At 43.4% G+C, this 26,732-nt stretch overlaps 1 protein-coding gene and 1 long non-coding RNA gene across 4 annotated transcripts in view; one reads left to right on the forward strand and one right to left on the reverse strand.

Moving 5' to 3' along the window:
• The window catches only part of FARP1 (FERM, ARH/RhoGEF and pleckstrin domain protein 1), a 291,962-nt gene that overhangs the window by 144,637 nt on the left and 120,593 nt on the right, over positions 1-26,732 (forward strand). The gene's annotated exons all lie outside the window — the stretch shown is intronic.
• The window catches only part of LOC114232385 (uncharacterized), a 49,972-nt gene continuing 38,076 nt past the window's right edge, over positions 14,837-26,732 (reverse strand). The window contains exon 4 of the long non-coding RNA XR_003618442.2: positions 14,837-14,897. This is a non-coding gene — a long non-coding RNA (uncharacterized LOC114232385). The remainder of the gene's footprint in view (positions 14,898-26,732) is intronic.

Here is a 26,732-nt window from a genome sequence, read left to right on the forward strand (position 1 = left end):
TGTATCATTTAATCTTCCCAGGGGCTGATGCCTGAAGAAGAGGCCTTTCGACAAAATAAATGAACATGATTGTATAAACCTTTTGGTGGACTTTTTCAGGGAGAAAAAAACAAGCCAAGAAATGATGGTACATTGAAAACACACAGAGGCATACTTAACCTGCCTGCCTTAAGGAGCACATGTTTTTATTGTTTATTTATTTAAGTGCACATGTGCTCAGCGGCACATGGCTTGACCTCTTTAAAAAGCAGAAACTGAAAACTGTCCTCTGGGCAAAAGCGGGAGAGGGTGGGGAGGTTGCCCAGAGCAATCTGGTTAATTAGGGTGACCCGATTTCACAAACAAAACAGATGGCCGGGCTGTTTTCTCTAAGGAAGCCTGAGTCCTTTTAAGGAATATCTGTAGACACTCCTCAGTTTTGACCCTATATGCCGACCCTCTCTGTACCCCCTCCGTAACTCCTCTGCCGAGAAGTAGGAAGCAGAAAGGAACTTTCCATGCTTTGGGGTTCAGCAGCCACCAAAGCAGAGTTCCACCAGTTAGCTATTACTCACTCTGATGGAAAACCCTAATCAAACCTCCAGCATGACAGGGCGAGTGCACTTCGAGATTCATTTCTGCGCTTCTATAGACTCTCCCGTGAGGACCAGGTGCCACGCTGTGCTTGTCAGTTTGTCTGTCTCAGCGAACGGATTTGTGTCTCACCTGCATTCCTCCATTCTGCCAAGTTGCTGCAATTCCCTCTCCCACCTGCACAGGACACACTTTTTTTTTTTTTAAAGAATCGCTTTTTAGAGAGAAAAGGTGGAGGGGGGCGGTGGGCGCGTGGAGAAACACTTACTTAAGAAACACTGATTGGATGCCTCCTGCAGGCCCCTACTGGGGATCAAGCCCACAACTTGGGCTTGTGCCCTGATGGGGAATGGAACCAGCAACCTGTGGGTGCTTGGGCTGATGCCCAACCAACTGAGCCACACGAGCCAGGGCCACACTTTTTTTTTAACCACTGCAGTCGAGGGGTCAAAGATGATCACGTTGGCTTTCCCTGCACCACTGCTTCCCAGCCACAGGCAGATCTAGTTTGCCAAGCCTCATCCTTTATGGGCATCCTCAGCAAGCACCGTCTATTTTCTCCGTAATGTTCTCTGGATAGATAAGAGAAAAGGAAGATGAAGAGTAAGGAGGAACTTCACGATCTTATTAGGGAAACGATGGTCACAATCAGTTCTCAGCGATGGGAGGTTCTCTTCTCAGAGAGAATGAGGGGGAGGTAGCCTGGTGCATAGTAAGCCCTCAGGACTGGGGTAGAGGCAGGAGGAGTCTGAGCTGCAGCTTGTGGGTGTTTTGAAGTCAGGGAGGATGGAGAGTTAAAAGGTGTGAAATAAGCCCACTTGGGTGAATGAGAGAAGAGGTGCTGGGCAGACCCTAGTGTGGTAGGTAGTTCCTGTGACGAGAATTGAGCAGAGGGGGTAGTCTGCTCAAAGTCTGGAGGTGACCAGTTGGCCCCCGTGGAGTTTTTAGGTTTCCCTTGGGTGTGCTTTCTGGGTAGCAGGCTCTTTTCAATCCTAAAGGGAATAAATATCAAGAAAACGTACCTCAATGGGACAGGCTCACAAACATTATGCGAAGCGAAGGAAGCCAGGTACAAATGTCTACCTATCTCTTCCATTCGAGGAAGAGTCTGGAAGTTTAAAGAGGCAGGAAGCAGATGGTTGTCCAAGAATGGGAGCAGGAATTGACTGCAAATGGGCTTGAGGAGCATTTAGGGTAGACGGAAATGTTCTAGAACTGGATTGTGGTGATGTTTGCACAACCTTATGAATGTACTAAAAATCATTGAATTGAACTCTTATAATGGCTGGGTTTTATAAGATTTAAATTATATTTCAATGAAATTTTACTTTGATTGGGTTTTGATGGTTGGCTTGTGGGGAGGGGTTGAGTAACCTACAAAAAGGTTTATATGGCCCAGCGGTGTGGCTCACTGTTTGAGCGTCTACCTATGAACCAGAAGGTCACGGTTCTATTCCTAGTCAGGGCACATGCCCGGGTTGTGGGCTCAATCTCCAGTGTGGGGTGTGTAGGAGGCAGCCAATCAATGATTCTCTCTCATCATTGCTGTTTCTATCTCTCTCTCCCTTCTCCCTTCCTCTCTGAATTCAAGAACAATATTTTAAAAACAGATTTATATGGTATGGACTTAGTCCCCATTATGTTAATTTCAATTTTGGGAAACTAGACTATGAACAATGGTGTTGCCAGTTGGAACCTTTAAACAAAGTCCTATTCTGAACTTGCTCCCTCAGCTTCAGTAAATAGACCTTATATAATTCTCATTTCATTTTCTGAAATGCTTAATATAAAAAAATTCATAGTTCATTTGTATAGACAGAGAAATCTCAGTAATTTGGATAATTGAATTTATCCAAATTAATAACATCTGTATGTGTGAAAGGAGTGAAATTCTCTAGAATCTCAGGGTTGGAAGGGACTTTAAAGGCTAATAGCTAGAAGGCACACACTGTAAAACAGCAGATTAATAAAAAATTCAAAGAATCTGGAGTGTCTTTGACTAGCAGATTGAAGACCGACAGAGCTAATGAATGCCCCTTTAATTAGAAAGTTCCCTCCATCAGAGTTCATGCGTTATTTGACCACAGTGGTGGTCTGGATTTAATCCGGAGTCTCCTTTCCCTTGGTATTTAGATAACTCCTGTGTTGACTTGGGGGAATGCTGTGATTATTAGCAAGGCTGCTGAAAGTCGCTGCAGGTCTGGTGAAAACAAGATATAAGCTTCCCTTCTCCTACCTCCACCCATAGATTCCTTTTGATATGCAACTAGTGGGGCCCACGCCTCCTTCCAGAAGCTTCTCCTACTCTGCTGGACTTGATTATTGAAGCCAAGGGCATTACAGTTGTTGGGATAGGACTTTCTAGCTGTTTAATTGAAGGATCTTGTTTTTACCCCATATTCACCAGGAGTTTTTCTTTTATGATTTTTATCTAAGGACTGGATGGGCAAAAAAAATTATTTTTAAATGGTTATACGGTAGATTATAAAAGGCTTTTTGAAATGACGTACATTCTTTACACTGCTGTGTAGACTATGAACTAATAGCAAGACTACTTTACCACAGTTATTCCCAGTTTCCAATTAACCAGTTAACTGCCACGCGTCCAAAAGGGAAACCATCCCGCTTGTGTCTATAGATGCTTATGGCGTACAAAGGGTTAAGTATACTATCACTTGAATTGTGTTGTTGGGAGACTGGTGATATTTAACCAAACCATGGTACCTGAAATTGGTACATATCAATTGCACAACATGGGGACTGCCTGTATTCTTACAAATGTGGGGAAGGAACAATTGCTTGACCCACTTTAGTTCTTTTACTAAAAAGGCGAGGGAGAGGGGGGGAGAAACAGTGCAAATCTCAGAGAAGCTGTGATTAAACTAACCTCGTCACTCGCTGGCTAATTATGGAGAATCAAACTTTGCAAACGATGGGCAGAGTCTAGTCATCCTTCGAATAACGAGCATTGGTTTTATTTTATAGCTTAATTCTTCGTTTATAAATTGTGGCTCAACAGCTTAGAAAACTGGCAAAAAGCAAAGGTTTAGGATTTTACTTAGAAACGTTGACTTTTTTTTTTTTTCAAAAGGCCGTTTTGGCTAATATAAAATTAATGATTTTTGAATCAGGGTAGGAATTTTACAAAACTTATAAAAATTGGATTTGAATACCTGACGCAGATCATGTTATGGATTGAATTTGTAGAACTAATTCCTATTGAAAGTAATTTCTTTCCCCACCGAACACGTCTCTTGTCCTGGGTCCATGGGTCCCATCTCCTGGCCTTTGATGTCTTCTCCACCTCATTGACTGACTCCTTCCCTAGACACCCCACAGTGGGGTGCCCCTGGGTTCTGGCCTGACACTTGCTCTCACCCCACAGGCCTCACATCTCAGAGATTTCCACACCAGACACAACAACTGAATTAACACCGCTGTCTGATCTGTATCCTCTTTTCTTCAAGGCTACACCAACTCCCAGTGCCTCTCCTGCTAAATAAATCTCTCTCACATCTATTTCCTCTCATTTATTATCTCTCTTGCTGGTGACTGTTAGGGTTGCCGAAGGAGGAATGCATGAGGCCAACGTGGTAAGGGATTGTAAATTTACTAGAGGCCCAGTGCACGAAAATTCGTGCATTGGTCAGGGGAGGTCCCTCAGCCCAGCCCGTGCCCTCTTGCAATCTGGGACCCCTCGGGGGATAGCCAGCAGTCAGACATTTCTCTCGCAGTCCAGGAGCCCTCGCTCCTTACCGACCACCTGCTCGCTGCTCCTTACGGCTTGGCTCGCTGCTCCTTACGGCTTGGCTCGCTGCTCCTTAGCACTTGAAGGTGGGAGAGGCTCGCTTGGCTAAGCGGAGCTCCCCCTGAGGGAGCACACTGACCACCAGGGGGAAGCTCCTGGGTTGAGCGTCTTCCCCCTGGTGGTCAGTGCACGTCGTTGCGACTGGTTGTTCCTCCGTTAGGTCTATTTGCATATTAACCTTTTATTATATAGGATTAGGTCATCTAGATACCAGATGGGCTGAGCCCCCAAATGGCACCAGCACCCAAAGATGGGGTGTCAGAGGTTTTTAAAGGACTCTAGGCGGGCGTTTTCTGGGCAGAGAATTCTCTGTGCACGTCTGGATTCCCGGAAAGTGTGGAGGGGAGAGAGAATGTCCGTTGTGAAGAGGCTTAAAGGTCAGTTCCCAGGGGAAGGGATATCGATTCAATTATTTGATCAGACCTAGCAGTGACCTCTGTTTGGTTCTTTAGAGCAGCTGACTAGAAGTGATGAGGCCTGTTTTCCTTACGTTTTTGTGAGCCCTCTTTCTCCGCCATTACCATATCCGCTGCCAGAGTTTCTAAATCCCAAATCTGCTAATGTTATGCTCTTACAATACACCTCTCAGCGATTGTTCATTCCCCACAGGATATCATTCAGATCACTTAGCAGGGTATAGATCCTTTACAATTTGACGCTGGTCTAACTTCCTGCCCAATTCCCTCCCTCCCCCTTTTTGCATGTTATGTGCAAGTTCACATCTCTCAGCCTTGGCACAGTCTTCCCCTGGCCTTGGACCTTCCTCCCTCCCCTTCCTCAGACAGACTCATATCTGTGGGTGTCCTGGGCTCTGAAACCCACAGAATTCATCATAACGGTTCCTTCCCCTGTGTTTGCAGCCCACACAACACTCCTTGAGCACATACATTCCTTGAATTGTATTTTGCTTCAGTTATGTGGCTTTTCCCAAAGGATTGTGTGAAGACCTTGAGGACAATTACTGCCATGTCTGCATTCGTCATATAGTGAGCATTTCGTAAATATTTCGTTATTGAGTCGATTTCAAGACCACTGCTCTCCTGATGCTCATTTGGGGCATGTTAGGCTTAGGGAACCAAGTTAAAGGACATCCTTTGTTAGTCCAGCAGTTGAGAACTGTGACAAGTCTGGTCCCCATTTAGATGGTATGGAATGAATCATGTAGGAAGGATGGTGGATAAAGATAGAAGGTAGGGTTACAGGCTCGGCCAGTATAGTCCAGCAAGCCACATGTTGCCAGTGAGTACTTGAAATGTGGCCAGTCTATACTGAGATGTGCTGTGGGTGCAAACTACACACTTGATTTCAGATTTAGGACCCCCTGCCCCCAAAGTAAAACACTTCAATTTTAAAATATTGATTTTAATGTTAAAATAGTAACAATTGAATCTATTGGATTAAATATACTATATTAAGATTAATTTAATCAGGGTGGGTTTTTTTTTAAATTCTCACCTGAGGATATGTTCATTGATTTCAGAGAGATAGGAAAGGAGAGAGGAAGAGAGGGAGGGTGGGGCATTGATGTGAGAGAGAAACATTGATTGGTTGCCTTCCATGCTCACCCAGACCGGGATCGAACCCACAACCTGTGTATATGCCCTGATCGGAAATCGAACCCACAGTCTTTTGGTGTACAACACTCAACCAACTGAGCCACCCGGCCAGGGCTCATCAGGGTTTTTTTTTTACTTTGAGAAATATTATTACTAGAAAATGTTATTTGTGTCTCACACTGTATTTCTCTCGCACAGCTGGGCTAGAGAGATGCCATAGGAATCAGAAGGATCAGGGACATGATAAACAAAGGGCAGATGCTTAAAAAAGAATCCAGGGGAAAGAAAGGGAATTGGGTGGCCCTGTTGGGCAGAGTGAGAAGGACAGACACTGTGAGAAGTTAAGAGGAAGACAGAAAACACTGGATGATAGGCACTATTGTGGATAAGGAGTGTGGAGCAGAGCCTATCCCGTGGTCGGCAAACTGCGGCTCGCGAGCCACATACGGCTCTTTGGCCCCTTGAGTGTGGCTCTTCCACAAAATACCACGGCCTGGGCGAGTCTATTTTGAAGAAGTGGCATTAGAAGAAGTTTAAGTTTAAAAAATTTGGCTCTCAAAAGAAATTTCAATCGTTGTCCTGTTGATATTTGGCTCTGTTGACTAATGAGTTTGCCGACCACTGGCATAGGCAGTCCCTCACCTAAAACAGGCAGACCTAGTTCAAACAGTGCACAGACTTGATTTCTTTCCCTCATGAAGTCATACTTAGCATACTTAGGGAATGAAGTAAGCAGAAAGGAAAAAACACATTCATCACCCATAGTTCTAGTCTTCAGTAACAATCGCATTAAACCTTGGTTTAACACCATCTTTCATATCGCTTTCTGTATTTGTATGCATTTTATATTTTGTTTTTTATGCAAATGGGGCCGTTCTTTATATATACTCCTCATAACCTACTTTTTTATTCCACTTAATAGATAATTTATTTTCCCATAGTAGCCTTAAATTTAAGATAATTATTGCCGGGGTACAAAAAAATAAAGATAGAAAGTGAATGTTATTTCCACAGTGCAGTGTGCTTAGTTCCTTCCTGCCAGGGTCCGCTGTTGGGTGGCAGCAGCTTTGACCTAGATGTGGGTCCATTCATTTGGGAGAGGCAGGTCACCTCTGTGCCCCCTCAGGAACTGCCCTGTTAGTGGCATTTCCTCAATTCCACTGCTTAAAGTCTTTCTCCTTCGAAGAATTATAGCTATAGATTATAGTACGTCTGAATATCCGTAATTCGATTCAAGATGAAGCATACAGCCCTAGCCAGTTTGGCTCAGTGGATAGAGTGTTGGCCTGTGGACTGAAGGGTACCAGGTTCCATTCTGATCAAGGGCATGTACCTGGGTTGCAGGCTCAATCCCCAGCCCTAGTTGGGGTAACCAATCGATGGGTCTCTCTCACATCAATGTTTCTCTCCCTTCCACTCTCTAAGAATCAATGGAAGAATATCCTCAAGTGAGGCTTAGCAAAAAAAAAAAAAAAGATGAAGCGTACACCATCATCAGTACACTAGAGGCCGCGTGCACTGGTAGGGTCCCTAGCGGCTGCCGGCTGCCGGCTGCCTGCCGGAGCTTCTATCCCTTCTCCCGGCCGGCCCCACCCCCTGGTTGAACTCCTGGACGATCTCCCCGACCCCGACCCCGACCCCTGCCCCCGGTGGAGGGGACAATTTGCATACTATGCTTTTATTATATAGAATACAGCTGTGCACACATCTAGGCGCAGCTGCTTAACGGGACCCAGAGCACATTACATTGAGAAATCTGAACTAAAGTAATTTTTTAAAATTCCTACTCTTAATGAAACTTTTAGTTACTATTTTACTAATTCATAGGTTTTGTAACATGGAGGCTCTAATCTGACATTTGAAGGTGGGAGTGCATATCAGTTACAAGTAGAAAAACTAGAAAATTTAAACAATAGGAAGAATTGGTACCTGCAAGCATTGTGCAGTTAGACCAGTGGCTGAGCTGGTTATGGGTGAAATGGGTCATAATGTAGAGTTCTCCCAAATAGTGACTTTCTCTCTCAAGAAATAGAGTATTTTTAAGTATACACTCAAATTGTTGAGGTTTTACTTTGTTTGAAATTTCCCTTTTGAGAAGAATCTCTTTCAAGAGGGTCAGAGTCATCCTTGGGACAGGGGATCCGTCTGTCCTTCCTCCCAGTTACCCGAGGAGGAGAGGTATAAGTGCAGGTGGTGTCATTCCCAGAAATTGCCCGGGGTCTGGGAGTGGGACATGGGCTCCATTTTGAAGGCTGTGAAGACAGGGAGGCAGGTAGTGAGGAAGTTCGGGAGACTGGCCTTATATACTCCTTAATAATATCAACGACAGATACAATTACAGCAGAAACAATAATAGTCAGCTACCGGAACAAGGCTGTTATTGAACTTCCACTGAGGGTCCGGTGCCCTACAGTGAACCTTTCACAAGTAATAGGTGTTTTCTTTTTGGTTTGTTAATCCTCACCTGAGGATATTTTTTTCATTGATTTTTTTTTTTTTTTTTTTTTGAGACAGTGAAATGGAGGGAGGGCTAGAGGGAGAGAGACACATGGATGAGAGAGACACATTGATTGGTTCCCTCCCACAGGTGCCCTGGCCTGACCAGGGCAGGGGATGGAACCTGCAACCCAGATATGTGCCCTTGACTGGGAATCGAACCTGTGACCCTTCCATGTGTGGGCCAGTGCTCTAACCACTGAGCACACCAGCCAGGGCTACATGTGCTAGTCTTAACCTTTACAACAAACCTGCCAGGGAAGTTGTATGATCCTTGTTTTACAAATGATGAAACCGAAGCCCCCAAAGGTCCATGTCTAATCCAGGTCAGATGGCTGCGGAGTGGTGAGGTGGGGTTAATCCCAGGTTTTCACCAAGAGGAATGTGATTGCCCAAGTACCAGCAGGTCTGAATCCCTCACTTCCATCCCCTACCCCTGTTTGCTTCATGCCAGGGCAGTGAATTTTGACCTTTGAGATGCTGAGCTTCTTTTAGTTCCATGATAAGCACTCTGAACCTTTCCCTGCCAGTTGAGAGGGAGGAAAATTGAAAATTGACAGGTGGCTAGTCAGGGTGTGTGTGTGTGTGTGTGTGTGTGTGTGTGTGTGTGTGTGTGTGTGAAGTGGTGGCTCTTAAATGTAATTCAGTGTTTTGTTAGGTAACATTTTTTTTTTTCTACTTTGAAAAATCTCTCTTTCTAGAGGAATTTTAAAGAGCCTTTGAAATGTATTCCTCAACTCCCCAGAGAACTGTAGTTTGAAAAGTAAATGTGGATGAGCAGGACTGGACTTCTGTCATGGGGTTTGCCTGCCTGCCATGTAAGCGCCGTTTTTAAGATGATCTTTGCTAAATTGCCCAGGTTCGTGTTTGCTCTCCAAATTGTACAGATTAGAGATGGAGAAGGATAGATTTCTTCCAGCATTTTAGTTCTAATTTTGATGACGTGTGAAGAAATTTTGGGATGCTTTCTTCATTAGAAAGGAGGTTAAGGTCACTCAGTGGAATAATTAATTCACCCTGTTGTGCCAGGGTTGTTTTGTTTGTTTGTTTTAAGGTAGGAGGATTTGGAGGATGGGGGCATTATTTATAAAAGAAAAAACAACAACAAGTATTAATTTGCATAAAAACAAGAGTAAAATTTTTTTTAAAGAAACAAGAGTACATTTTGACACAGAACAGAGCTGAGTGCAGCTGACCTTCATTCTTGGGTTGCTCTTGAATTTGGCCAACACAGGGCTCTGTCTGCCTTCTTTCTCAGCCAGCGTGACCAGCTTACTTGATATATTTACATTGTTATTACTGACTGCATTACAGACATAATTAGACAAAATGGGCCGGAGGAAGAATGGGCAGGACTTTTCATGGGAAAATAGCCTAAGGAAGATAGGCCGTTAGGATTGAGTTTTGCCTCCTCCCCACAAAGGCATGTTGCAGTCCTAACCCCTGGGACTTATAAATGTGACCCTATTTGGAAAATGTGACCCTATTTGCAGATGTAATGAACATGTAAGCACAGATGACATCACACTGGAGTAGGGTGGGTTCTTAACCCAGCTTGACTCGTGTCCTCATGAGAGAGGCACACAGGGAGAAGAATGCCACGTGAAGACCCAGGCACACGGGGGAAAGCCACGGGAAGACAGAGGCAGAGATCCGAGGGGCGGGTCTGCAAGCCGAGGAGCACCCAGGGCTGCCAGCCACCACCGGAACTCAGGGACAGTGTGGGGCTGGTTCTCAGAGTCTCCAGAAGGAACCAGCCTTGATTTCACACTTCTGGCCTCCTGAACTGTGACAGAATACATTTCTGTGCTTTTCAACCACCCCATTTCTGGTACTTTGTCACGGTAGCCCGAGGAAGTAGATTTCGCAGGCCTGGACACTAGGCTGCTGTGGGCACTTATTTTATCTCTCTCTGTGATACCCGACAGTCCCCTCGCACTCCCAGGTTTTATTTCCTTGCCCTTCAGCATGAGTCTAGCCTCGTTCCAGCAAACAAAGGGGAAGTATCCTTCAGAGAAAGAAATAGAGAAGACGTTACCTAGCAAAGCATCGGGAAGGTTCAAGGCAAAGAACCGACCTCCCTCCTTTCTGCTTATACTTTGCCCGCTTCTCCCCGCCCACCAGGGGTCATGATATTTCACTTTTAGAGAAGAATGTACTTCTTGAAAGTCATCATAGCCTAAACAAAGACCGGATTTAGGATGGAGGGGTCACTTTCTGACAACTCCTTCACCTCTTTGCCCTAAGACTTCCCAAGTTCCCAGGCCTCCCCACGGTGCAGTGTCTTGTGTGTATAATGAGCTAATCTGGGTCTAAGCTCCTGGGTGGAGTGTGTGCATGGAGCCAGGTCAGGCCAGGTGGAGGCTAGTACTAGTAGGCTTGATTTGAACCCTCCCTGTTGTCTTCAGTGCATGACATGGAGGCGCTTGTATAACTTAAGTTCTCCTCGGTAAGAAAGTAGAGGGAATGAACATTTTCCCAAGAGTCTACTATATATGTGGTACTCTGATGGGGACTAGAAAGTATTTATTTACTCCTTAACACGTTAAGCGCCCAGCCTGTTTTGTCTTCCAGACGGAAAGTATAGTGTCAGTCACTGGTGACTGACTGGGCGCTAAATGTGTTAAAACACTGCCATGTAAGTAATTTAATTAAATTTTAATTTAAAAATAATTAAAACTTTCCCCAAATAATTCCTGCCTGTCAGGGTACTATTAGACTTAGACAAGGTAATATACACTGAGTGGCCAGATTATTATGATCTCTGAACGCATAATAATCTGGCCACTCAGTGTATTTGTATCTCAAATGGGCACCAAAAGTATTCTAGACTTTTGCTGGAGATCAAACACCTATTTGCCCTGAGCTTTCTATCAGCCAGTGCAAAGGGGAAAATTGATCAGGTGCACGATTTATAGCATCTTTGATATCAAATGAATGAGGTACTCAAGAGAAGTACACTGAGTGGCCAGATTATTATGCGTTCAGAGATCATAATAATCTGGCCACTCAGTGTATATGGAGTACCTAGTAGTTGCTCAATAAATGCTGGTGACTTTCTATTCTTCACATAAAAAAAACCTGAAGAATCAAATCACACAACGTAAGGACAATGCTGGCTAAGTGGTATTTTGCCCTCATGGTACCATGATAGCTCCAAAAAGAGAGAGACAAGTCTGTGGTGGAATCCTATGTAGTTGGATGTGACGGCAGTAGTTTTTAAAGGAAATCTCAGATACAGGGTGGCGCTTCCCCTGGTGACCCGGCCCCTCTGGGGAAGGAGACTGATCAGATTGGGGAAGGGCGAGAAGCAGGCCGTCTTTACATACTGTGTTTATGTGTTGTCGAGAGAAACTTTTTGTTTTCCTGGGGGCTCAGATTGGAGGCAGCAGATGGTTTGCAGATTGGGAGGAAGAAGTCTGGAAAAGGCCCAGGGACGGGGCGAGGAGGAAGCTCTGAGCTAGCGCCGGGCCAGCGCGCCAGCGCGGAGGGCTGAGCAGCAGATGGATGAAGGGTTAGTGGCGCTGGGGCTGAGCCTTTTCCAGTGGTTGCAAATTAAGGATGAAATGCTATTCATTCAAGCACTTACCCGATTTAAGCCTGTGAACTTCACCATTCAAGTTCCTCCTTACCTGTGCCCACCCGCAGGAGGTTTTAGGGAGCGATTGGGAGGATGCATGGCTTTATATGAAAGGACAGTGTGCTCTGGGAGAATCGGGCTGTGCTTGGGAAGACCAAGATGAACTCAGGCGCGGGTCCAAGTTAGTCCTCAGGAATACACTCTTTTCCTTCCGGCACCTCAGGGCGTGGCGGAGAGAGAAGCAAAGATGTAAAGGTCATTCTTAGTGTCTGAGTCACTACAGTTAGGAGGGTTCGCTGAGGGTTTTTGAGTTCCCGTTCAGCAGATGAGCAGTGAGAAAGGTCAGGCTGATTTCGGTTTCAAGTCTGAGACATCGTTATTCTCCTCAAATGAAATAGCTCTTAGAACTTCACGTTTTTCAGCATCTAGTTGTCATTAATAATTCAGGCCTATCCCTCCTACGGATAGTACAGCCAACCCTTTTCCACTTAAAAATAAATGCGGTCTTATGTAACGGCCTGGGGTGTCTGCGCAAGGAGACAGTTTCCGCTGGATTAAGCAGACTGTCGGCTGCGATTGAATTCTTGCCTGTGTCAGTGCTCGACTGGAGCCTGTTCTCTCATTCGGTGTTGGTGTCCAGCCCTGTCTCAGGAAGGTGCCTGGGCTCTTTGGCACAGTTGTGTGAATTTGAAAAAGGTCCCGTTTGGGAGGATGAATTATGGAGAAGTGAACTTTGTGGGCAGACATGGTAGCCCCAGGCCGGGGACGGAGTGGTGGGGGGCGGCAGGGGAAGTGCGCGGGTTAGCTTGTGGCCCTCACTCACAGGCTCAGCTCCTTCCTGCTGACTCAGCTTGTTACATAAAACCGGAGAAAAACCAAGCAACGCTTAGAGAAATGGAGTCACACTCTATTATTATTATGCACGGGCCCAGAGAAAAATGCCTTTCAAATTCTGGGCAAAGAAACATGGAGGAAGCTTTCCCATTTATATTTTTTTCTAGCTCTTTGTCTCCCAAATAAGGTTTTTTTTTCCGATCCCCTTTGCAGGTTCTTAAAGATCCCTATGTGCTGGGGCTTTGAGACCTCAACCAAAGGCCTGGCCTGGCGCCAGCACTGATAACTTCGTCCGGGGAAGGCTTATGGCCTCTCTGGAATGGGAGTAGTCTTATTTTCCTTATTATTTAAGCAAGCAAGAGTTTACAGAAGCCAAAATAGCAGGGTTAAAACTCCAAACAGCAGTTTTTATATAAAATGGATGCTTCAAGCTAAGGCAGCAAAATCAGTTTCTTGTCTGCTCCATACGGTCCTACACCTGGGATTGTGCTCTGTATTTCTTGTCCATGGGCCACCCCTGGACTTTCGATTTTTGGTGTAGTTTGTATGATGATTTCCTTCCTGTACTCTGCATTCCCTCTCAGAAGAGAGGCCTGCCCCTTGGCTAGGACCAGCTGTCCCCCGGGACCCCCAAGGGCCCCTGCTTTCTAAGGCCATGACAGGGTTGACGAACAACACCTACGCATAGCACCTTGTTGTTTAATGTCCAGGGGAACCCTGCTAGGTAAGTGCTTTTATCATCCTTGATTTTGTAGATGAAGAAATGGAGGCACAGAGGGGCTGAAGAACTTACCCGAGGTCACACAGCTCCCACGGGGCAGACTCTGCCCTCTAGCAGCCACAGTGGACCCCCTGAAGCTCCTGGTGCTGCCCCCTATCAGCACAGGGCCTGAGCCCCGCCCCCCACATGTGAGACCATCGCTTTGGAGGGGGCAGCACCCCACGCAGCCCCCTTGTTTGCACAGCTGCCCTTAGCTTGCTTTCGGGGCCTTCCAAGCCCTGCTCACCTCACCCTCGCTTCTTCCTTTCCCACCTTTGAGTGACAGTTTGCGCCAGGGCCAAAGCCACCCGTTAGCACAGCTAAAATTTCATAAATAACAAGCGGATTCTAAAGGACCACCCTTCAAGCACGTATTTCATTTTGCCCAAGGGTTATGTTATTGGGAGACTTGGGCGAAATGGGTCTTGTCTCCTTAAGTGGCATCTGAGTGGCCACAGATGCGATGTAGGCAGAGATAAAATTAGGCCTGACATTTGAGCATGTGTGATCGGTAGCTCATTGTAAAGAATCAACTCCTGCTCGGGAAGCAACTGGCTGGAAGGCAAAGAGACGCGTTCTTTCCATCCTATTTTTGTTACGTGTTCTTGCTAGAGTAGTAGAAGGAAAACCTGTAAGGCTGGTGCTAAAAATATCCCCAAGATTACGGCTTTGGGAGCAGAAACTCTGAGGGTAAGTGTAGGGCTTCCTCTTAGTAAACAAGTCACTCGACTCCCAGCTTCTGGAAGCCAAAGTGAGTGCAGGGAAGCGTCAGTCCCCTGGTTCCCACCCCCTCGTCCCACTGTTGCCTCTGGAAAGGTGGGTTCTTATTTTGACCAAAGCCGAGCACAGAGCAAATCTGCCGTTACCAGACAGGGAGGGAGATTTTACAGTGAAATTCCATTTTGAATGGTCTGTGTCACTGCTTAGAACTGGAGGCATCGACTCTATAAATGTATTAGGAAAAGGACTTTTGTTCTTGAGACGAAATGTCCTTCCTTATATTCTAAGGCCCCTGTCAACTATGAAGGTGATTTAGTTTCTATCAGCTTGTTTTCCATAGAAGGTAAAAATGAAGTAGAATTTTTAATCTTTGGAGATAAGTGTCTGTCTGTCTTGGTCAGCTCAGGCTTCCATAATGAAATACTGCAAACTGGGGGCTTAAACAACAGAAGTGTGTATTTTCTCACAGTTCTGGAAGTTGGGAGGTCCAAGGTCAAGGTGCTGGCTGACTCGGTTCCTAGTGAGGACTCTCCTGGCATGCTGATGGCTCCCTTCACCTTGTGTCCTCACCTGGGGTAGAGAGAGCATCCTTGTGTCTCCTCTTTTACGGACACTAATCCCCTCAGTCGGGGCCCCACCCGTCTGACCTCACTGAACCTTATTCCTTCCCCCAAACTCAGCCACACTATGGGGTTAGAGCTTCAACATAGGAATTTTTAAGAAAAACACAATTCAGTCCATGAAAGACTGTTGTCTCACATAATCAGGGAGGAGAGACTGGGAGGCGCCTGGGGCAGAAGATCAGACCACCCTCAGAATCTGCCTGTTGCTTTCCTGGGCTTCTCGCCACTCTCTCTGTCTGTTCTTGCATCCTCTCAGGTGGTGAGGGCTGCACTGGTATCCAGGCTGTAGCTACTGCCCCACCACCCACCCACCTTTTTTGTTTGTTTGTTTCTTTTGCCTTCTGCTGTGTTCCTTCTGAGCTCCCTGCCCCTGCCTCCACTTCCAGGCAGTAGGCGAGGGTTTCCATGGCTTGCCCATGCACCTGTGGCTTTTGTATATGGAGTATGTGTGCTTTGTTTATGCATCTCTGTGATGTATAAAATGCATATGTCTTCAGATGGGTGTAAAGTACACCCTTTGGAGTGTAGTTTTTAAACAGTGATTAAAATGCTTAGAAGAGAAAAATATAATCCACTATAAAAAAAATCAAAAGTAAGTTCACAGTCTTCACTTATTTCTCTACTTTCCTCCCATAATCTTATGTATAAGCCCATAGGAAAGACAACTCTCAACTCCAGTAGAACTTGCAGGATAAAATTATTTTTGTTTTTCTCAAATAACTTGTTATAATCCACTATTCTAGAATATTTTTTAAATATCAACTTTATTGATGTATACCTGACATAAAATTGTAAGATTTTGAAAGTGTACACCACGGTGGTTTGTTATATGTACACAGTATGAAAGGGTTCCCCCATCTAGTTCATTAATACATCCATCACCTCACATATTTATCTTTTTTTTTTTTTTTTTGGTGAGACCATTTAAGTTCTACTTTCTTAGTGGATTTCAATTATACAGTATATACAGTGTTATCAACTATAGTCACCATGTGTTCCATTAAGTCCTCAGACCTTATTCATCTTATAGCGGAACGCTTGTATCCTCTTACCAAACTCTTCCTCTTTGCCCTCTCCCCAACCCCTGGCAATCACTTTTCTACTCTGTTCCTGTGAGTTTGACTTTTTTAATTTTAAGATTCCATGCAGTATTTGTCTTTCTTTGCCTGATTTACTTCATTTAGCATAATGCCCTCCAGAGTAAAAATATTCTAGAATATTTTAAATATATACCCAAGCCCAGTCTTTATTTTTGAAATCCAGATACCTATATTCACTGGGAAGACAAGTTAAAAGTGTATTTCTGAATTACTAAGGACATCTTAGGTTGTAAATGAAGACGACGTAAGCAGAGAATTAAAATTGATTCTCACTTAGGCTGCACAGTGTCTCAGACACTAGCATTGGAATGCAGTTGAGGATTGTGACATTATGTGAACCTGGTCTGAGGGTCAGACACACTATCTCCTTCCCTTGCGGGTCTGCCCTTTTCTCTCTGTCTGCAGACCTGCATTCCTGGCTTCTCCAGGCCTCATGGAAGGTGGAAGGTGCCCATTCTTGGACGTGAGCCCAGAATCACAAGCCCTACCGCAAGGAGAGATGCAATGTTACTTTCTCAGTTTTGATTCCAAATTCCTGAAAAGGCTCTCCGATCGGCCCAGTTGTGCTGAAGACTCCCTCTGTCCCTCTTCTCCCTCCCCCCTAGAACATCTGGATGTGCATCTCTTGCTGCCAGATGTTTGTCTTTGCTCAGCTCGCCACACACCACTTGGGAATAACGCCTGCACCCATTCTAAGCCATGCAAGGCTGAATTTTTGAATCACCTTTAGAATGTTAGAATGAAATGGAAAGAGCAGGTGTTCTCTTCTCCTTGGATTTCTTCTATCCCCGTAGCTGATGGTGCAAAACCTGGTGAAATGCTACCATGGTTTCTTAAGTCAGATAAGAATAAGCAGATTCAACTTGCTTTCTTGGTGTCATGTGGCACCTTTGACCAGTGGCTCTGTTGACTCATGCGACTCTGTTGACTAATGAGTTTGCCCAAACTCATTAGTCAACAGAGCGGCAAACCACGGCTCGCAAGCCGCAGTTTGCCGACCACTGCCTTAGACTATTAGATAAACCTTAGGATTTGTTGGAATTTGAATTGGGAACAGAACTTCTCCAACAATGGCCGTCGAAGAAAAGCGGGCACTGTTCTTGTCCCCTCTATGAAAAGCCACCAACTCCACAGGTTGATGGAGCTGCCAGAACCAAGCCCTGTGCCAGCAGCGCTGTTACTTGGAAGCTGAGTGTCAGCTCTCCATTGCCTCTGCCTCCTGTGAAACTGGAGCTGAATTTACTCCCTAAGAGGCATCTCCAGTTTGGGAAAGTACAGGTGACCACCGCAGGTGCCTCTCATTGTCTGTGATTCAAAGATTTGGAGCCCTTTGAGTTATGTAAGAGGAATGTGACCGGAACCCTCAACCACTCAAGGGCTCCGTTTACATTGTTTAAAGCTCTGTTATGTTAGTCCGCCCGAAGCAGATTGGTTCAGACCAACTCTCCGGTGCTGCGGGCCTGGAAAGCCTGGGAAAGCCAAGCTGTCACCCCTGATCTCACGGAATAGAGCCCCCCCCCCCCTTCTCTTTCGATCATCTGGCACCTCTTGGCCGGCTTTCCCAGTGCCTTGAGACTGGGGATTCCATTTCTCTCTGTAGAGTCATCAAGAAACACCGTCCTCAGCCCTTGGCCAGCGGGCTAAGGTATGAAAGCTCTTGAGTCCAGGTGGCTAAAGCAAACCCGAGTTACATGTCAACGCGTGAACCCAAGTGTCACTTCCACTTAGAGACGGTTAGGTCTGAAAAAAGGGTCTGAGAATTAAGCAGCTTTGGTTTAAGAACGAAAGTCACCACCGTTTCATTCAGGGCTTTGGCGGTGCCATGTTCTTTGGGTTATAGATGGTCTGTCAAGGATGATGTTGGCTTTGTTATGTTGAGGTAAGTTCCCTCAATCCCCACTTTGATGAGAATTTTTATCATAAATGGAAGCTGGATTTTGTCAAGTGCTTTTTAAAATAATATTTTTAATATATTTTTTTGTTAACTTCAGAGAGATGAAGGGAGAGGGAGAGAGAGAGACAGAAACATCAATGATGAGAGAGAATCATTGATAGGCTGCCTCCTGCACATCCCCCACTGGGAATCAAGCCTGCAACCCAGGCATGTGCCAGGAATCGAACCATGACCTCCTGGTTCATAGGTTGATGCTCAATCACTGTGCCACACTGGCTGGGCGCAAATGTGTGTTTTTTTTCTAAATCTATTGATATGATTATATGATTTTTATCTTTCATTTTGTTCAGGTGATATATCACCTTAATTGATTTGTGGATATTGAATGTACCTTGCATCCCAAGAATAAATCACACTTGATCATGGTGCCTGACACGACCTTTTTAATGTATTTCTGAATTAGGTTTGCTAATATATTGTTGAAGATGTTCATCAGGGATATTGGCCTATAACTTTATTTTGTAATGCCTTTGTCTAATTGTAGTATCAGGGTATTGATGGCCTCGTAAAATGAGCTTGGGGGCCTTCCCCTTTCTTCAGTTTTTTGGAACAGTTCCAGAAGGATAGTAATTCTTTATTTGGGTTCTCTTTTTTTTCTTGATGAGTCTGGTTAAAAGTTTACTCATTTTATTTATTTTTTCAAAGAACCAATTCTTGGTTTTATTTGTCTTTTGTATTTCTTTTTAGTGGCTATTTGGTTTATTTCTACTCTGATCTTTATTATTTCCTTCCTTCTATTCACTTTGGGCTTTGCTTGTTGTTTTTCTAGTTCCTTTAGGTTGGATTGTTCCGTTGAGATTTTTCTTGTTTCTTGAGGTAGACATTTATTGCTATGGTCTTCCCTGTTAGAACTGGCTTTGCCATGTTTCATAAATTTGGGGTCGTTGTGTCTTCATTTTCATTTGTTTATAGATATCTTTTGAATTCTTCCTTAATCTTATTGTTAGCCCAGTCATTGTTTAGTAGCATGTTATTTAGCCTCCATGTGTTTGTGTGTTTTTCACTTTTCTTATAATTGATTTCTAGTTCTATACCATTGTGATCAGAGAAGATGCTTGATATGATTTCCATCTTCTTAAATTTATTGAGATTTGTTTTGTGGCCTAATCTTTGTCTGTCCTAGAAACTGTTCCCTGAGCACTTGGAAAGAATGAATATTCTGCTGCTTTAGGGTGATATGTTCTAAAAATATCAATTAAGTCCATCTGGTATAATGTGTCATTTAAGGTCACCGTTTCCTTGTTGATTTTCTGTCTGGATGATGTATCCATTCATTGATTTAAATGGGTTGTTAACATCTCCTACTATGACTGTATTACTGTGGACCTCTTCTTTTATATCCATCTATATTTACTTTACATATTTAGTTGATTCTACATTGGGTGCATAAATGTTTGTAAGTTAGATCCTCTGTTGGACTGATCCCTTTATTATTATGAAGTGTCCTTTTTTTGTGGCCTTTTATAATCTTTGTTTTAAAGTCTATTTTGTCTGATATCAGTATTGCTACCCCAGCTTTGTTTGTTTGTTGGGTTGTTTCCATTTGCATGGACTATTTCCCCCCATACACACTTTCAGTTTGTATATCTTTCCATCTGACGTGGATGTCTTGTAAGCAGTATAAGTACATAAGCATAGTGTATAGCAGACAGCAACACCTAAGAGGTAATTCATGAATAATACTGCCAGTGTGCAAAAACTTTGGTGACATGCAGTGACTCCCAGATCAAATGCCAGCCTGCCTCTGGCCCAAGTCCGTATGTCCTTGAACTCTGTGATTTGGCCCGCTCTCCACCCGCCTTTGCCACAGCCAGAGGATTGCACTGTCTTTCCTCTCCGTTGTCATTGCTCCTTGGCTGAATGTGGTTTGCTCTGAATACCATGTAAGAAGACCGGGATGTTGCTTAGGTGTTCTTTGTTGGAAACAGAAGGAAAACTCTTGAGGAACATGGAAGAAGGCACTAACTGAATAGAGGCTGTTGCTTGGGAATTATCCAAGCATCACAGCTCAGTTGAGGAATTTCTAGTACTACTGTGGAATTTACAGATTTTAATTTCATTTTCTGCAGCAGCTATCTTGCACAAGAGGCAGCAAAGCCAAACCAACTGGAAACTAGCACACACTTAACACACCATACATACCACACACATTAATGCCAGCCACACACACAATTGCTTTACAGAAATAGCTATATTTATCTCATTTGTAACCATCTGAGATGAAAGAAAGCATTTGTTGCCTATAATCAATAAGATGGTCAATGTTTTTAAAAAATATATTTTTATCGCTTTTAGAGAGGAAGGGAGATGGAGAGAAACATCAATGATGAGAATCATCGATCGGCTGTCTCCCACACACCACCCCCTTCTGGAGATTGAGCCTGCAACCCAGGCACATGCCCTTGCTGGAATCAAACCCGGGACCCTTCAGTCCACAGGCCAACACTCTATCCACTGAGCCAAACCAGCTAGGGCTTAATATGTTTTAACACCTTTGAAAGAAGGTTGATTTTTGGATGGGTATTGGAAACAATTACCATACAATTATGTCATAAAAGATTTTAGATTTGTTGTTGCAATTTTCATTAGTATATAGTGGAATCAGAAAGGCAACTAGATTTTATTTAAAATATGGTTCAAATAGCCTTGATAATGAGAAATTCATAATTTTTTTTCTTTTTCTTGCTAAGTTTCCTGCTGGCTTTGAAGATGTGGTTATTTAAGATAGTCTTTTCTCTTTCCCATTTGAGTTTTCCATCATTATTATATCAATAAGAAATATATGGAACTTATGCCTATTGAATATTTTCTGGCCTCTTCCTAACACATAAAATATTAAATACTTGTTTTGATGTACATGTCTATCAGTTCTTTATGGCTTCATTTTAAAGAAAAATTCTCGAAGGCCATCATTTAGGTTTTCCTGATTGGTACATCTCTGGTTATTAATTTTTTACTTTTAAAGGAGACTGGAAAAACAGGTCTGCAAACAAATCTATGTGTAATTTATTTTGCTACTAAAAACACACAAAACATTTAGATTCTTATTATTCGCTGTTCACTTTATTTGGTCTTTAGAGGGAACAAAAAATTCTCTCCCTTTTTAGAATAATTCAGAGAATATTTGCAAAGCCCCATAATTTTGTCTTCCTGTTGAATGTCAACAGTTTCTTTTGAGCCTCCAAGAAAGTTAACTTTAGAGCAATTACATGCTCAAGAGCCAGAATAGAATTTAGTTATATTTATGTTTATAAATAATATACATTCTGAGATGCATCACAACTGAACTATGTCTAAAGAATTGTGAAACGGGAAAATTGGGCGGGAACACGGGGTGTTCTCCTTGGCAGGATGGTTCCCGGGCCCTTGTCCAGGTGGAGTCAAAGAATGAAACCAGGGACAGAAGGTGGTAGAGTAAAAGATGGAAACTTATTGAGAAACAAGCACAGACTCCCATGTGGGGAGGAAGAGAGAGTCCCACTAAGTCCGTTCCCCTCCCCTCCCCTCCCCCCCACGGTTTATAAAGGCTGCAGTTCTTTGTGCCCTGACATCCCCTCTGATTGGTCACTGTCCTCTCTGATTTGGTCACTTTAGCAACTTCAGAGTTCAAACCTCACATGAGGTACGTGAGGTTCTCCTCTGCTTCTCCCTTATTATTTTCCTGTTCCCTTTGGACTTTCCTCTTCCCTTTCTGAATGAGCGGATTCCTCCCCTTTATTCTGTAAATGTGCACCTTCTGCAGCTCCCAGCTCCCTTATTCCATGGAAACGTACCTTCTGCAGTTCTGTAGTCCTGTGCTTTTTCCATGGACACCTTAATTCCTAAAATTTCCTAAACCTGCCTATTTTACCCCTAAAAACTCCTTTTAATTGTATATAGCCTAGCTAGTTTGGCTCAGTGGTTAGAGTGTTGGCCCATGAACTGAAGGGTAGGTCGCAAGTTTGATTCTGGTCAAGGGCATGTACCTCAGTTGCAGGCTCAATCCCCGGCCTGAGCAGGGCATCTATGGGAGGCAACCAATTGAAGTGTCTCTCTCACATCGATGTTTCTCTCTGTCTCTCTCACATCAATGTTTCTCTCTGTCTCTACCCTTCCTTACACTTTCTCTAAAAATCAATGGAAAACCTATCCTTGGGTGAGGGTTAACAACAACAACAAAAAGAATTGTACATAAATCAGAGTTGTATTACTTAGTTAATATATTCAGTGCACTGAGAACATTTGTTCGTAAGGTCTGTTGTGATTTAAGGGTTAAAACAGTTCTTCACTTTATTTATAAATGTGAGTTTTTGTATAATGCTGCTTTTGAAGATGTCTTCTCATTTCCAGGTGGCTCTTGGTTTCCCTTGTGTTTTAATTTGTGGCTTGGGAGGGAAAATGTTCAATTTGCTCTCATACTTTATCGCCCTGTCTTTCATGAAGGAAGTCCCATTTCATGAGGAAATCTTGGCACACCTAGTCCAGTTTGTGTATTTTGGCAAGAGGGACAAGGAAAGTACCGTCCCCGCTGCTTCTTATGTAAGATTTATTTTGTAGCGGGTAACCTTGGTATTCAGTTTTCACATTTAATTTACAACTTGTCTGCAAATTGTTACCGAGCTGAAAGTCACGATCCATCAGTGTCCTCTGTATAGTTGATGGAATCATGATTTGACATTTCCTGGAAAGAGTACTTTTTGATAGGTTGCCTTTACGGAGCTCTTTTACGAAAGAAGTTGTTTACCATCTTCAGGAAAAAAATATCAAGCACTCACTGTTCTATTGTCTGTGGTCAAAATGTGTCAACAAACCTGCTGTGTTTCTGAGCATCTTCCACAGCCTCTGCCTAGGCAACCATTCCCTTTCCAAACTCCTTTCCTCTTTCCCTTTGGGCCGGAAGCATAAGGCCCTGAGGAGCTACAGCCTCATTCTCAGGGTCTGTGGGGTGCTGTGTTTCTGCTTTTCACTATCTATTGGCCCCCGTGACTCTTCGCTGCCTCCTACCTATTATGGTAGGCATTGCAGGATTCTGTTTTGGCCATGCCTAACTTTTTTTTTTTTTTTTTTTTTTTTTAGATCTTAACAAGGTAATTGAAATTTCTTTGTCAAATTGGGTAGCTGTGAAGTAGATACCGTTAAAGCAATTCAGGACACTGTTATGAACCACTGGGAATTAAGGAAGATTTTTCAGCTTAATTGGTAAATCACTTATAAAGAAGATTCCCGAAATAAAATGAAAAAGAATAATAATTACTTGCTACACAGTGGCAATTATTATGAAATAATAGTTAAGTAGCACTATCTTGAAATCTCATTATGTTATGTGGTTTCCTTTTGTGTGTTAATGGAAGGTGCACTAATCCTGTTTGTACCAGAAGTCCTTGAAGTGTGTGATTTTTATGAGTTTTGGATGCCAAGAAACATGTACTTCAGTAGAAGGTCAGTTCTGGAGGGTGGGTCTTCTGTCCTTTTGGTCACCTTTCACAGTTCCTCTTACCCAGGTGGTATGATGAACAGGAAATAGAATTTTTGTGACATGGCAAGGGAAGAGCAGCTCCTTCGCCGTCTAGTTCTCATTCTCCCCTCGGCCTATGGTGATCTTGGCAGAAACCCACAGAGCATCAGCTGTGGAGGTCGTCTTCATCTCCTCCTCCTCCCCCCAGACCCCACACTGGAGGGAATGGAAGGAGCAGCAAGCAGAAGCTGTCTACTTTAGGGTAACAGAGAGGATGGCATTAGCATTCTTATGGATCCCCGTGATATATCCCACAAGCAGGAAGTGTGGAGGGCCAGTGTAGCAGATTGCTATTCAGAACTACCCCGTGTTCATGTTGCAGAAGCCTCAGTGGAGGAGTAATCTATGTCCTAGGTATTTGTGTTACAGAAAACCGGAGAAGAACCAAGCAATACTTAGAGAGATGGAGTTACATTTATTACACGCGGGTCCAGAGGAAAATGTCTCTCAAATTCTGGTCCCCAACATGGAGGAACTTTCCCTATTTATATGTTTTTACCTTCTTTGTCTCCCAAATATGGGGTGTTTCCGGCCTCCTTTGCAAGTTCTTAAAGAGCCCCTACGTGCTGGGGCCTTGAGACCTCAACCAAAGGCCTGGCCTGATGCCAGCACTGATAATTTTGTCCGGCGAAGGTTTAATGGCCTCTCTGAAGTGGGAGTAGTCTTATTTTCCTTATTATTTAAGCAAGTAAGCATTTACAGAAGCCAAATAGCAGGTTAAAATTTCAAACAGCAGTTTTTATATAAGATGGATGCTTCATTTGTACGATTTCAGGAGTCATGAAAATTTAATTCTATCAAGTTAGGACAACAACTCATACCAGAGCATGCCCAAATCACAAGGTGAACACACTCAGGTATTCACTACCCAGATCAAATAATAGAAGATTTTCAACCCCTGAAAGTTCCTCCTGGTGACCCCTTTTGTTTACCACTTCCCCCCCGCCCCGCTCCAAGGACAGCTACTATCCTGACTTGTAATACCATAGATTTGTATGGCAAATGGATTTCATGGCGAGTGGAATCAAATGTTTATTCTTTAGTGTGAGTTCTTCCAGTTGGCATTATATTTCAGAGATTCATCCATAGTGTTACTGTGGCGATAGTACATTCATTCTCATTGCTGGAATGAGCTCCACAATTTATTCACTCATTTTACTGTTAGTGGACATTTGGATTGTTTCTAACTTTGGGCTGTTCCTTGTCTTTTGGTGAATTTGTATACCACTTTCTGCTGCATGTTTATGGAATTGTTGGGTCTATGCATAGGTTCAGCTTAGAAACTGCCTGGCAGTTTTCCAAAGTAGTGATACCAACCTATGCTCCCAACAGTTTTCAGTTGCTTCATGTCCTCACCAATACAGTATTTGGTATTTTCTGTCTTTCTCATAATAACAGACTTACATTTTTTTTATCTGTGGTAAAATACATGCAACATAAAATCTACCATCATTTTTAAGTCCAGTATTATTATGTATATTCACGTGGTTGTGCAATCTCCAGAATTTTTCCATCTTGCAAAACTGAAACTCTGTAACAATGTACAACCCTCCATTTCTCCCTCGCCTTTGCCTCTGGCAGCCACCATTCTGCTTTGTGTTTCTATGAGACTGACTGTGCTGGATACCTCATAAGTATAATCACATGTACATATGGTATTTGTCTTTTTTGTGACAATGAAATACTTTTAAAATATATATATATTATATATATTTTTTACTGAGAGGAAGGGGGAGGGATAGAGAGTTAGAAACATCAATGAGAGAGAAACATCGATTCAGCTGCCTCCTGCACACTCCCTACTGGGGATGTGCCCGCAACCAAGGTACATGCCCTTGACCAAAATCGAACCTGGGACCCTTCAGTCCGCAGGCCGACTCTCTCTCCACTGAGCCAAATCGGTTAGGGCGACAATGAAATACTTTTAAAGAATAATGTTTACCTGCTTAATATGAAGTTGAAAGCATAGTTGCATTAGGTTGCATTCAACCTAACATTATGCAGTGTAGAATTTCAAGATACCTCATTAGACTCAGTAATAGTGTTTGTTAGCACCCAAAGTACTTGACATAATATGAAAGGCCTTGAGGAGTTCCTTATACTAGAAACTTAAAGCAACTTCTCTTTGGTGTTTAAAATGACTATGATTAATCACAGTACATTTTTCTTGAAGCCGGGAACAATAGAAAACATTTATTCTTTCTTTAACAACAATTCATTTGATAGTCTCCTTTCCTTTCCTTTCTCAGCCAAAATTGGATCCAGTTTCTGGGAAATCCCAGACTGCAGGCTCCTTCCCCCTTCACTCCTTTTATAACTAATTCTATCTTTAGATTTTTTTTTTTCCAGATGTCTCTTTGATGTCATGCATTTTCAATTCTGTCACCTCTTGTAGATTTTAAAAAGATTTAGCGAAACTTTGTGGAATATTTTCCCCTAAAAAAGGGGCAAATGTCTCTGAGTGCTGTTTAAATAGTGATGGTAACATTGCTTTATTTCGGTGGGGGTACGTGTGAAAGAAGGTGTGGGAAGATTTGGGTCCTGGCTGCTGATGAAGCGTCAGCACAGCGTTTCTACCTGGACTGACAGCCCAGACCAGCTGGGGTAAGAAGCCAGCTGTCTCCTACAAGATCAGTGCTTGAGATACAGATCACTAGGCCATCTGCAAATGTTGCTGCGAAACTACTTTGTGGGCATGTACACACAAACCCACGTGTGCATGTCAATAACCATCAATTCATAGATCCATTTATTCTGCGCACTCGATCCAACCATATAGTTTCAAGTGATTTTCTGTTCCCCCACTGGATCCCAGTATCTTAGTATTTGATGGCACCTGAGAACTTTACTTATCTAGAAACCGAATCTCCTGCCTTATATTATATTTTAGAACCGTGAAAAAAACACACAAATCTAACCGTGGGCCCACCCATAAGTAAGAAAAGAACTAGAAGGCAAAGCAGGAGAACCAATCTCTGGGATTTGGGAAGAAAAAGCACCAGGAATGAAGCAGGAGAGAGCAGCGCTGTTCCTAACACCAGCATCTTCTCTGTTATCCAATGTATATTTAAACTCTGTTGGAGGTGGCAGCTTATTTCTTTCCAAGACACACTGTGAGGCTGTTGAATATTTTTATATTAGAAGATTCATTCTCTCTGAGCTAAAAAAATCTCCTTTCCTGTAATTTTTGATGTTTGCTTAGCCTTCTGAGCCCTCGCCCTGCCCTGTTTCTCC

The sequence above is a fragment of the Eptesicus fuscus genome, chromosome 8, assembly GCF_027574615.1.
Source record: "Eptesicus fuscus isolate TK198812 chromosome 8, DD_ASM_mEF_20220401, whole genome shotgun sequence".
NCBI classification, from domain to species: domain Eukaryota; kingdom Metazoa; phylum Chordata; class Mammalia; order Chiroptera; family Vespertilionidae; genus Eptesicus; species Eptesicus fuscus.